The sequence below is a fragment of the Hibiscus syriacus genome, unplaced genomic scaffold (genome assembly GCF_006381635.1).
Source record: "Hibiscus syriacus cultivar Baekdansim isolate YM2019G1 unplaced genomic scaffold, ASM638163v2 tig00009003_pilon, whole genome shotgun sequence".
Taxonomy (NCBI): Eukaryota; Viridiplantae; Streptophyta; class Magnoliopsida; order Malvales; family Malvaceae; genus Hibiscus; species Hibiscus syriacus.
Genome location: NW_024062180.1, coordinates 1,037,114 through 1,048,340, shown reverse-complemented (window position 1 = coordinate 1,048,340; position 11,227 = coordinate 1,037,114). Strand labels below are relative to the sequence as shown.

The following is an 11,227-nucleotide window of genomic DNA, read 5'->3' as shown; positions in this document are numbered from 1 at the left end:
GGCGACCCCGTTAGTCTTCCAGAAGTGGCTGTGAATCCAGACTGAAGGAGCTGCATACACCCGGTGAATCTTCCTCCGCCAGTTCTTCGGCAATGGTTGAGAGATCGAAAGGTCTCGGCCAAGATGGCTGGTGCTGGGTTAACTCGTTTTGAGAGTTGCTCAAACAGTTCTACCATGGCAGCGTTAATGCACCCCAAAGCCTTCGAAAAGATAATCAAACCATACAGACCGAGTGCGAAAAGGTCTACCGTCTTCCACTCATCAGGGTGATTTTTCATTAGTTGCTTTATATGGATCCATTCGATTCCTTCCCCGTTACCTTTGTGTCGGAGTCGATCAGTTACCCACTTTTCATCAACCCCTGTAATCTTGGCCAGTCCGTTCTTGAAAGGCTGACTTGATGTGTTGATATATGCTCTCTAGTTTGATGCCTTCGCAGTGCAGTAGAGTAGTATACTCTTCAATAGTAGGCACCATGTCTTCCCGGTTAAAGGTGAAGCAACTATATCCCGGGTTCCAGAATTGGATTAATGCTCGGAGCAGGGGCTCATCAGTCTTGACATGGAGCAAGATGGCGATATCACCATATCGTTGGCTGAACTTCTGCTTTCTGTCATTCTTCCAACTATCCCAAATGTTTCGCAGTTCTTGGACATCATTCTGTTTCAAGCTGACAGCGACGTTATTAACCAGCTCTGACACATAATTTCCCTGAAGACTGTCTCCCTTTCTCTTTCTGAGTCTTCTCGGACCATAGTCGTGCCTCAGCATTTTCAATCTCTTGTATTACAACACCTTTGTCCATTAATTCGAATTATTTTGTGTATAACAAACGCTTTTTTGGGATCAATAACCTCTTGTAATGATGCAAATGCTAGAAAACAAACACAAAGGCAAAAACGTTAGCAAAATAAAAATACAAATAAAAATGACGGAAGGAAAAAACACAAAAAAAACAATGGTTAGGGTAAAAATATCCTAGGTTTTGGAACGTGGTTTCGGGGTAGGCTCTAATTCTTCATGGTCTCCCAGTTTAGGTTTTAAAAACGGTACCCGAGTTCTCCTTGCCGGTGCCCCCTTGGGCTTGCCAGACCCTTAGTCCTAAACCCATCACATGCTTGTGTGGACTAAGTTAAACTCGAGAGGACACATTCCCTTATGCCCGCACGGTGAATAAATTCACACGAAGACATAAGGTATATGAATCCCGAAGGCTACTTGCTAGGCCCGCACGGTGAATAAATTCACACGAAGGCGTCGCTTTCACCCCCACTTAAAACGGGTTTGGAGCTCGGGTTTGCCTTAGATGAAAAATGTTTGGAAAGCTGAAATCATTAGAAAACGGTCAGTCCAACTATTTACTCGAAAAAATATAATCAAAAGTAAGTAATAAGGATCGAAATGTTACCTTAAAGTTCAAACTTACCCTTTTCATTAAAAAGACAACTGGAAATTACCTTAGCCTGACTCGCTTACCTGTGTCCCCAGCGGAGTCGCCAAGCTGTCGGAACCGTCTTTCGGTTGGGCCCCGGAATTGGGCTTTGACTTGAAAAAATGTGGATTGGAGTCGCCACCGATCATTTACTTTATGAAAAAAGTGGGTTGATCGGATACCCTGTTTCTTACTTGATCTGCATCTTACCAGAAATATGTCGGGCTCGAGAGTCGGTTACGGTCAAGGAAGGATTAGCACCCTTGAACCGCCCTTTCGGTACTACGTAATTTCCAGTTGTCTTTAGTTAAGAAAAATGTAAATTTAAATCAAAAGGTAAAATAGCGATCCAAATCACTTACCTTAGAATACTTTAATTGCCCTTAAAAGATCAAGAAACGTATTAGATAAAAAATGCAAATAAAACACATAAGATAGAATGGAAAAATAAATGAAACGAAGGGAAAAAAAATAGTATGTATGAGGGTAATAACAATAACAAAGATATAAACAATAGAAAAAAAGATACATGTATATATATAATAGTAACGAATAAAAATAAACATATGAAATAAATAAAGGAGAAAAAAAATATGTACATATAAAATGGTAATTTTAAAAAACACAAAGAATATATGCACGTAAATATCCAATGTAGTATTAAATAAAACGAATAAATGAAAATAAATATACATACAACAATAAATAATAATAAACAAATATACATGCGTATATATATGATTATATTAGAAAAAAAAGAAAAAAAATACATATATATATATATATAATATAAAATAGAGTAAAAAGATAAAGTAATTACAAATGAAGGATTAAATTAAAAAAATGTGAAATAGGGGGCTAAATCAGAAGAAAATCGGGGTTTGGATTCGAATTAGGGGGTAAAATCATAAGCCTGCGAACAAGAAGGGACCAAAAGTGGGATTATCCCACTTCCAAACGGAAACACGCGGATCCTGCGTGTGGGGCGGGTCACGCGCGGGTCATACATCGGGTTCAGGGTCGCATTTATAAGTCAAAAATTTGTTTTAATATTTCATTTCTCCTCTTCTCTCGCTGAAACGTCCCTCCTTCCCCTCTCTTCATCCTCTCCTCTGTTCATCGAGGATGAAGACACAGCCGTGGGTCTCGATGAACCCAGAACACGGCCACCGTACGCCGCCTCGCCGCCGCCGTTGATCGGCGACGTCCGTCGGTCATCGGCGGCAAAAGTCAAAAAGTTTAGTTTTTTCGAGAGATTTCGACGTGCTCGTTCCAAAAACGAAAACAGTTTCTCAAAAACCAAGCCTCAGGGGGTAGATCTAAGCTCAAAGGCTCCGAAGAAACATTCTATCCCCACATGTTCATCGGCATTTTTAGCGTTTCTTGAGTGAAAAGAGAAAAAAAAAACAAAGGAAGGTGAAGCAACAAACAACCATACAAGACGACCACCAAAAGGTAAGAACTTTACCTACTGTTCTTTCGAAAATTTGCAAAAGAAAGGCTCCGATTTCGCTCTATATGGCTAGTAATTTTCTGCTTGTATTTCGTATCAACCGTGTCCAACGTTACATTAGGGATTACATGCTATTTATAATATTCAAGCCACCCTATTTTTGGAAGTTTGATTCCTAGTTAAAAACTAACATTTGCTATTGGTTTGCTGTTGAACCGAGATAATCGGTTGTGGGTTGTTGCTTCGTGCTCTCCTTGCGCCGAAAGAGTCGGAATTGGTGGCGTGCAGCATGGGGACTTCGAACGAGGAACGACGCTCTAGGGTTCGGCTTGGAGACTGATGTAGGTCACGTGTGCTACTGGGCCAAACGGGATGCTTGTGTAATGAGTCATGGGATTTGAAACGTTTGTACTTGGGCCTATACAAGAGAAGTAGAATGTAAATAAAAATGTATGTACTATAACTTATAATATCATATAATAATACTATATATGTTATTTTTGTACGGACGAAAGCAAGTGTCATCAAATTGTTTTATGGAGAAGGATCAATTGTGTTACAGATAAACCCAATAAGTTTGTGGTAATTTAAGACCAACCTACTAACTACTATATCAGAGGAGTGCAAGAAGAACATGCAACTGAATCCTGGTTCAAAAAAACGAAGGATGAGCACATGCAATCCCAACCAAACCCATCTTGAACCTCATTTCAACACAAAACAACATTAAATGCAAAATTAAGCCCATATGCTCTGCTTATTTAAACCAAATTGCCCTCAAGTTCGAGACTTTCGATCCCTTCGATGTTGCTGCCTCTTTTATTCATAATCACGAATCACTTGAAAACACCTAAACTAACACGTTCAAATATAAAGCTCAATTGTGTACTAAGGGGATGAGAAATAATAAGGAAACTTGCATATCTAATTTTTCTTTTAAGGTGAATTAAAATTTTAAATTTTATTTTTGAATTTCTGAATCTACCACTGCCAACACATACACTTACCTTAGTCATGTCTCATTAAAACAACTACTTCACTATTTTTTACATAATTCATGGGGATCATAGTTAATGCCATGAGATAACGACATGCATAATGATCGCCCAATAAAATAGACACTAAGATTTTATATGAAAAATTCTTTCAGGAAAAACTATAGGTAGAAAATGAGAAAATTCACTAATGTCAAGAAAATAAAAATACAAAAAAAAAACTCACTAATGTCGAGAGAAGAAGAATACAAAAGAAACTTATAAAGTAGAAATCTAAGTTTTCTATATAAAGGATAATAAGTTTCTACTTCTAATTAAACTAAATTTCTTACTTTCTCAAATTATATGTTAATTAATTTGTGTCACTTTGAATTTGAGTAGAACTCTAACAATTAACATCATGTATTTTCTCATTTATCATCCACTCTTATTACTCTCGTAATGGAGCAATTGTCTGTAAAACTATCCCTCCACAAAATGGAAAAAGTGGATAGGTTGATGATTTTCTTTATTTACCAGTAAATATATTATAATTTAAAAGAAATGAAATTATATATGTTCCATTTCTTGTATGCTGATATAACCACCATGAAAATATGAAAATTTTATTAGTATGAAAAACTATATTTCGTTGAGAAAACAGGCTCTGAGAAGAAGCTTTGCTGAAACTTCAGTAGCAAGTTCCTCCAAGCTCAGCTGACATTCTAGACCAATCTGTTCAAAAAATACATTACAAACTAACATAAGCCTTCGTATATAATAAAAACAAAAGACAGTAATAACTCAATGAGTGGCCTTAGAGGTAAAAGAGTATTTTTTTAAAGGATTTGTGTTCGTGTCACTGTTTTTATAAGGCGTGTGTGCGTCGCAAATAGACTAAGAAAAAATCTTAACAAATACTAATTTTTAATCATCTCAGAATATTTAAAAGAATAACAAGAAAAATATTGATAAAATTATGAACTCAACGAGTGATCAGTATTGTTTTCCTTAAAGAGTTTGGGTTTGAGTAATTATTTTTACAAAGTGTGTGTTGTAAATAAAATAAGAAAAATTGAATAAATATTATTTTATAATCACCCCAAATTATCCAAAAGAATAATGAGCAAAAGGATAAAATGAATCCATGCTTATCTTAATGGATGAAATGCAATCTCAAGCCATTTTGTTATATATTTATTGCTCTCTAGTTTACAATGCTTGCCTTGAGGAATTTGCAATGAAATCCGCTTAAAATGAGCATATGATTTGAAGCACATATTAAACGCATATTGGAAAGCAAAATCATCATAGTCTATAAATATATAGTTTGCGATCCACTTACATTGTAAAACTTTAGTTTTATGTCTTTTAAGATTGTTGGATGAGATAAAATCAAAGGCTGTGATTAATTCCTTATTTTTTCTAGTGAATTTTTTATTTCCTATTGTTAATCTCAATTTTTTATTTTTCTCATTCAACAATCCCAAAAATTTGTAAAACTAAAAAGTTTTACACTATGCAATTGAATATATATATATATATATATATATATATATATATATGAGTTAGGATCCACCTATAGGCTACACCTAGTGCAAAATTTTTAGTTTTACACATTTTTAAGATCGTTGGATGAGTTGTAATGAACGGATGAGATTATCTCCTTATTTTTTCTAGGGAATATCTTCTCATTTCCTGTTGTTAATACTAGCTGTCTATTTTCACTCATCTAATGATCCTAACAAAAATTACATTGTATGAACTAATATGCATATATATATATATATATATATATATATATATATATATATAATTTAGTGTCCAGAGTAATATCATTAATTTGTGATTTGATTTATCTAAATCCCATTGATTCTCTGTCTCATCTGTAATTATTCTTCTAAGAACATTTTTTCCATTGATTTTTCCCCATTATAAAACACAGGGTGATATCGTCAAATTAATTCTTTGAAACATTATCAATTTCATTACTCAATACCCACAACTATGGCTGAAACAAACGGTGGATTAGAAACCCTAAACCCCTGAAAGCCTATGATATTATTAATTCTTTGAAACATTATTTTCATGTGGAACATTACTTAGTACCCACGACAAATGGTCGTACCTTTATGAAAAAGGAATATAAACCTTAAACTCCAAAATCCCCGTGATATCATCAAATTTAAGATAGTGATGCATCATTGAATACCTGCAACAGCAACTATGGTTAAAACGAATAAATGATGGATACCTTGATGACAAAGGAGTATAACACAGTCTCTTCCATTCTGCTGATGTTGAGGTGAAGAACGTCAAATGAAAATTTCTCCAGCACAGCTACTATCTTCAGAATCTGACCAGGTATTTGTTGGCAAACGATTTTCAGGAGGACGTTCGATCCCGAGATCCTTGCTTCGACATCCGCAAGAGACGAGTTGAAACATGCGCCGACTTCTCCCATAGGGTTAGGTTTTGCAGGCAGATGTAGTGACTTTGGAGTACTTGGACTAGGGCTAGGGCTTAAACTCTTCCTTTGTTTCTTCGATTCCAGAGATTGTAAAACTTGTTGCACTTCCTTGATGAACTCTATCACACCGCCTATGACGATGCTTGGTCACCCTGAAAACCAAAATAACCATATTAAAAGAATTCTGAACATATACTACCTTATAATTATCTCAAACTATTAAAGAAAAGCTCTTAACTTGAACAATTAGGGTTGGGTTTCGCAATATCCATATTGAAAAAGAGAAGAAAGAAAACAAGAATTACCCTCTTAATGTAGAAACAAGGGGTTAAAGAACGTAAAACTTTAAGATGTTCATTCAGTTGCCTTTTCCTATTTCTCTTCACAGCAATATGAGACATGTTTATAGTTTTTATAATTTGAAAGTAGGGTTTATCTTTTATAAAAGTGATTGATCTTCCAGCTCTAATGTTTTGAGATGAAGAAGTGTTTTGTATGGTATGGGTATATATACATATAAAATACAGTTGGGAAAGTGGTGGATGATCACTTAAATGCTGCAGGGTGCAGTCTCGTGAGGTTTCTATGGTTTACTATCAGAAATTATTGTTATTACGTAAAGCTCACGTTTATTATCTTGGAACAATTACATGCCTCCTCATCTAATTTCACTCATTTTAACTGCTCTATCCCCTATTCTTACCACACACTTTCTATATAAGTATTAGATCTTATTACACAATGTAAAATTCTTTTAGTTTTACGTAGATTTAGGACCGTTACATGAATAAAAATATGTTACTGAGATTAACAGTAGAAAATGAAAAGATATGCACACACAAAAATGAGTTAAATAAATAATTTTTTTTTTGTTTTTTTGAAAATAAAATAATGCTCTATTTGTTTGTTTATTTACATGTTTTACAAACCTCATTTAAAAATGGGCCAAAAAAATAACCCAAAACCCTTAACCAAGCAGACCCAAGTCCCAGGTGGACATGTTTCGTTGGCCTGATGCACCAGCAGAGCTTCCAGATTGAAGATTCTGACCATAGGGTCGATGTCCCGAAGCATGCTCGACTGGTCCCATAGAAGCCTAAGCCTTCGGTAATAAAATAAATAGTATAGCCCAGTTCTTTCTTTATTTTACCTATAAGCTAAGGCATGTCCTTCATGTTGCAACTGATAGAAAGGTGAAGAATCATCCTGAGAATCAAGATTACTTTTTTTTAATCTTTAGCAGTCGAAAAAGGTGGCAACATAAACATCATGCTCACTAATTCAATTTGATTTCATGTAACCCCTTTTCCTTTTATTCTAGTATTTTCTACCTATTTTCATTAGAATAATACTACCACGCTCGACGAGTACCGTTAATGATGGCACTATCAAAATAAATTCATAAAATACTAAACGTATAATTATAAATTAGTCAAAAACATAAATGTAATTTAATTAAAATACAATATTTATAAAACATTAGTTTTTATAATCTTATTTTAATTATAATTAGATCACATGTTAATTTGAGAAATTTATAAACCCTAATTTATTTTCATAGCTTTGAAGTTCCCGTCGTCGTCGTTGCCGCTGGTATCATCTTTCACCATGGGCGAACAACAAAGACTAAATCGACGGAGAAAGATGAACCGGTGGTGGAAGCGGTGACAACAATGATGACGGTAGTGACTTCAAAGCTATGAAAATAAATTAGGGTTTATAAATTTATTAAATTAATATTTGATCTAATTATAATTAAAATAAGATTATAAAAATTAATGTTTTATAAATATTGTATTTTAATTAAATAACATTTAAATTTTTAACTAATTTATAATTATATGTTTAGTACTTTATAATTTAATGTTATAAATTAATTTAATGATGCTCATCATTAACCATGTTCATCTACGCTAAACGAGCATTGTAGAAATTTTCTTTTCATTAATACTTTAAATTTTAATTTCAGTACCATTTAATCCTTTTTCTTCATTTCATTTTTTTGAATTTAGCCTCTTATTTTGATTTTATTTTAATTTAAACCATTTTTATTTTCCTTTTATTTTTATATTTTAATTTAGATTTTCAATTTCCTTTTACTCCAATTTGATCCTATTTTATTCTTTAATTTAGCTCCTCTTTGTTTTTATCTTTAGTTTTTAATTCTTTACGTTTATGATTTTTATTTCCTTGTATTTATTTTTCTTCCCTCTTAAATTTTGTTGTCTTTATTATTTGTTTACGACTTTAATTCCGGGTAGTTTATTTATCGTTTTCTTTTTTTTAAAACAAAAGTTTACTTTATCGTTTTAGTTATGCCATACATTATTTTTATTTATATGGTACATTATTTTTAAAAAAGTTTTTTCTTTTTTACGTAAAAATGTATTTACAAAAAGGCTTAAACGAAAAAAAGTCCCTAAACTATGCTTATTTTTTCACTTTAATTCCCTAAATTACCTTTTTATCAAAATAAATCGTTAAACTATCATACGTAACCACTCTAAGCACTTAAAATATTTTTTGGTTAATAAAGTCCCAAAACTATGTGCCTTTTTTCTTTAAGTCCCTAAACTATTTTTTAGATTAAAACAAGTATATAATTTTGTGTAACATGTCAATGTCTCATTAACCGAAAGAAATTTTTCTAACCGAAAAAATAGCATGACTTAGAGTGGTTACATATGATAGTTTAAGACCTTATTTTGATTAAAAAAATATTTTAAGGACCTGGAACAGAAAAGCAACATAGGATAGAGACTTTTATATATTTATTTTAAGCCTTAGAAAAATTTAATAACATAATGATTTAAAGCTTGTATACTAAATCCAATGGTTTTGTGTTTGAATTCCAATTATAGATTTAGTTGTATAATTTAGAGAACTATATAAAAGCATGAAAATCCAAAAATATTTTTATAAAAATATATATTACTTCAAAATAAGAAACATTTGATTTTCTCAATTGAATTGATGAAATATTAGAGGAACATGTTATCATTGTAAGAAATAATAGCTTACATACCTTCAAGTTCCAAGGTTCGCATCGGTCATCCCTTTCCAAATTTGAAATTTACCAAGAAAATATGAATATTTTTCTCATATTCAAAGAATTAACATTTTTGTCGATAATCAATTGGTTTAACGAGATAAAATATTAAATTATTTAAATAAAATTTAGGAACATGACATGAAAATTTGTGTTTTCTGCATTTCTATTGTTTTACAATGTTATTCACTTAAGTTACAATATATATAATTGGATTATGGTACTAATTTATATCATATAAATATAAATATAAATATAAATATTTTATATTATAATTGTTTGATCGTGTAGCATTTAAAATGATAGATTTTACGAATGAGTTCACGTGAGTTTTGTCAATACACAAAAAATTGAATATAAAAGGAAGATAATTTGCAAGAAAGAAAGATCAAATAACTTTATTAGAGGAAAAAATAAATAAATTTCCGTACATCAACGTTTTATCTGTAGGTCAAACTCAATTAATTTTTTTATTAATATATCGTTTGGCCTTATTTATTCCGTACCAAAATTATTTTTATTTAGTTATAATAAGGTCAATAACATTTCTCTTTTCTTTTTTTGTCGATCAAATCAGAGACATTGAAATTTCAACATATTTTTTCTTTGAGAAAGCAACCAACTAGTCAGGGAATGTCTCAGGAAAGGCGGGTTAATATACGGTTAATATATAGTATTACCGGATACATTAAAATATATTTAATAAATTCGGTTTAGCGGTACCTATTATGTTGACAACTAATAATGTTTTAGGTAGAAAATATGAAAAACTATTAAAAAATTTGGTAACCGGTAAACTTTGGTTATCGGTAAGTATCTATCCTTTTTATAAAATTGTCCATACTTTTAACATATCAAGTAAATTTTACCGGTTTTGTCATAATGAATCTGGTTTTGTCATATTTTTACCTGTTATATTGTAAATTATCTATCCTTTTTATAAAAGTGTCCATACTTATTTCACTGTGAAAATATATTTATTATTATCTTTAGTTAATATTGTTAAATTTAAAATCTAAATAATATTTTATAAAATATCAAAACAATCAAATAATTTTTTGTGTAAATGAAATTATTTAATTAATATTGTAGGTGGAAAACATGAAACACTATTAAAAAAATTGAAACATAAATTACATAACTTTCAAAAAAGTATATATCATTTTATAAAAGTGTCCATACTTATTTCACTGTTGAAAACATATTTATTATTATATTTGGTTAATATTGTTAAATTTAAATTCTAAATAATATTTTATAAAATATCAAAACAATCAAATAAAATTTTGTGTAAATTAAATTATTAAATTAATATTGTAGGTGGAAAACATGAAACACTATTAAATAAATTGAAACATAAATTACATAACTTTAAAAGCAGTTTTAAATCCTAAAAAGTGTCGATACTTTTAAAAAAATATCGATCCAAAACGATATACCAGATAAAAATATGATAAAACCGGTAACAAAATGATAAAACCGGTAAATTTAAAAGTGTCGATACGTTATATAAGGATCGACACTTTGTGAATTTAAAAGAGAAGCAGTTATAGCGCCTATAATGTGTCGATACTTTAAAAAATATCGATCCACAACGATATAACAGGTAAAAATATGATAAAACCGGTATCAAAAATGATAAAACCGGTAAAATGATACCGGATATATTGAAAGTGTCGATACTTTCATAAGTAAGTGTAATAAATTATCGACACTTTCAAAGAAATAGGTATTATCCTTTCGAAGTATCGACACCTGACATAAAAGTATCGACACTTTTGTATTTGTATCGATTAAATATAAATAACATATCCGAAAAATAAGGCCATAGCTAAAATATCCTCTGAAA

The 11,227-nt window shown here is 31.3% G+C and overlaps 1 pseudogene; it reads right to left on the bottom strand.

The window, feature by feature from the left end:
* Window positions 1-4,488: 4,488 nt before the first annotated feature.
* Window positions 4,489-6,730, bottom strand: LOC120202689 (annotated as a pseudogene).
* Between the last annotated feature and the right edge of the window lie 4,497 nt (window positions 6,731-11,227).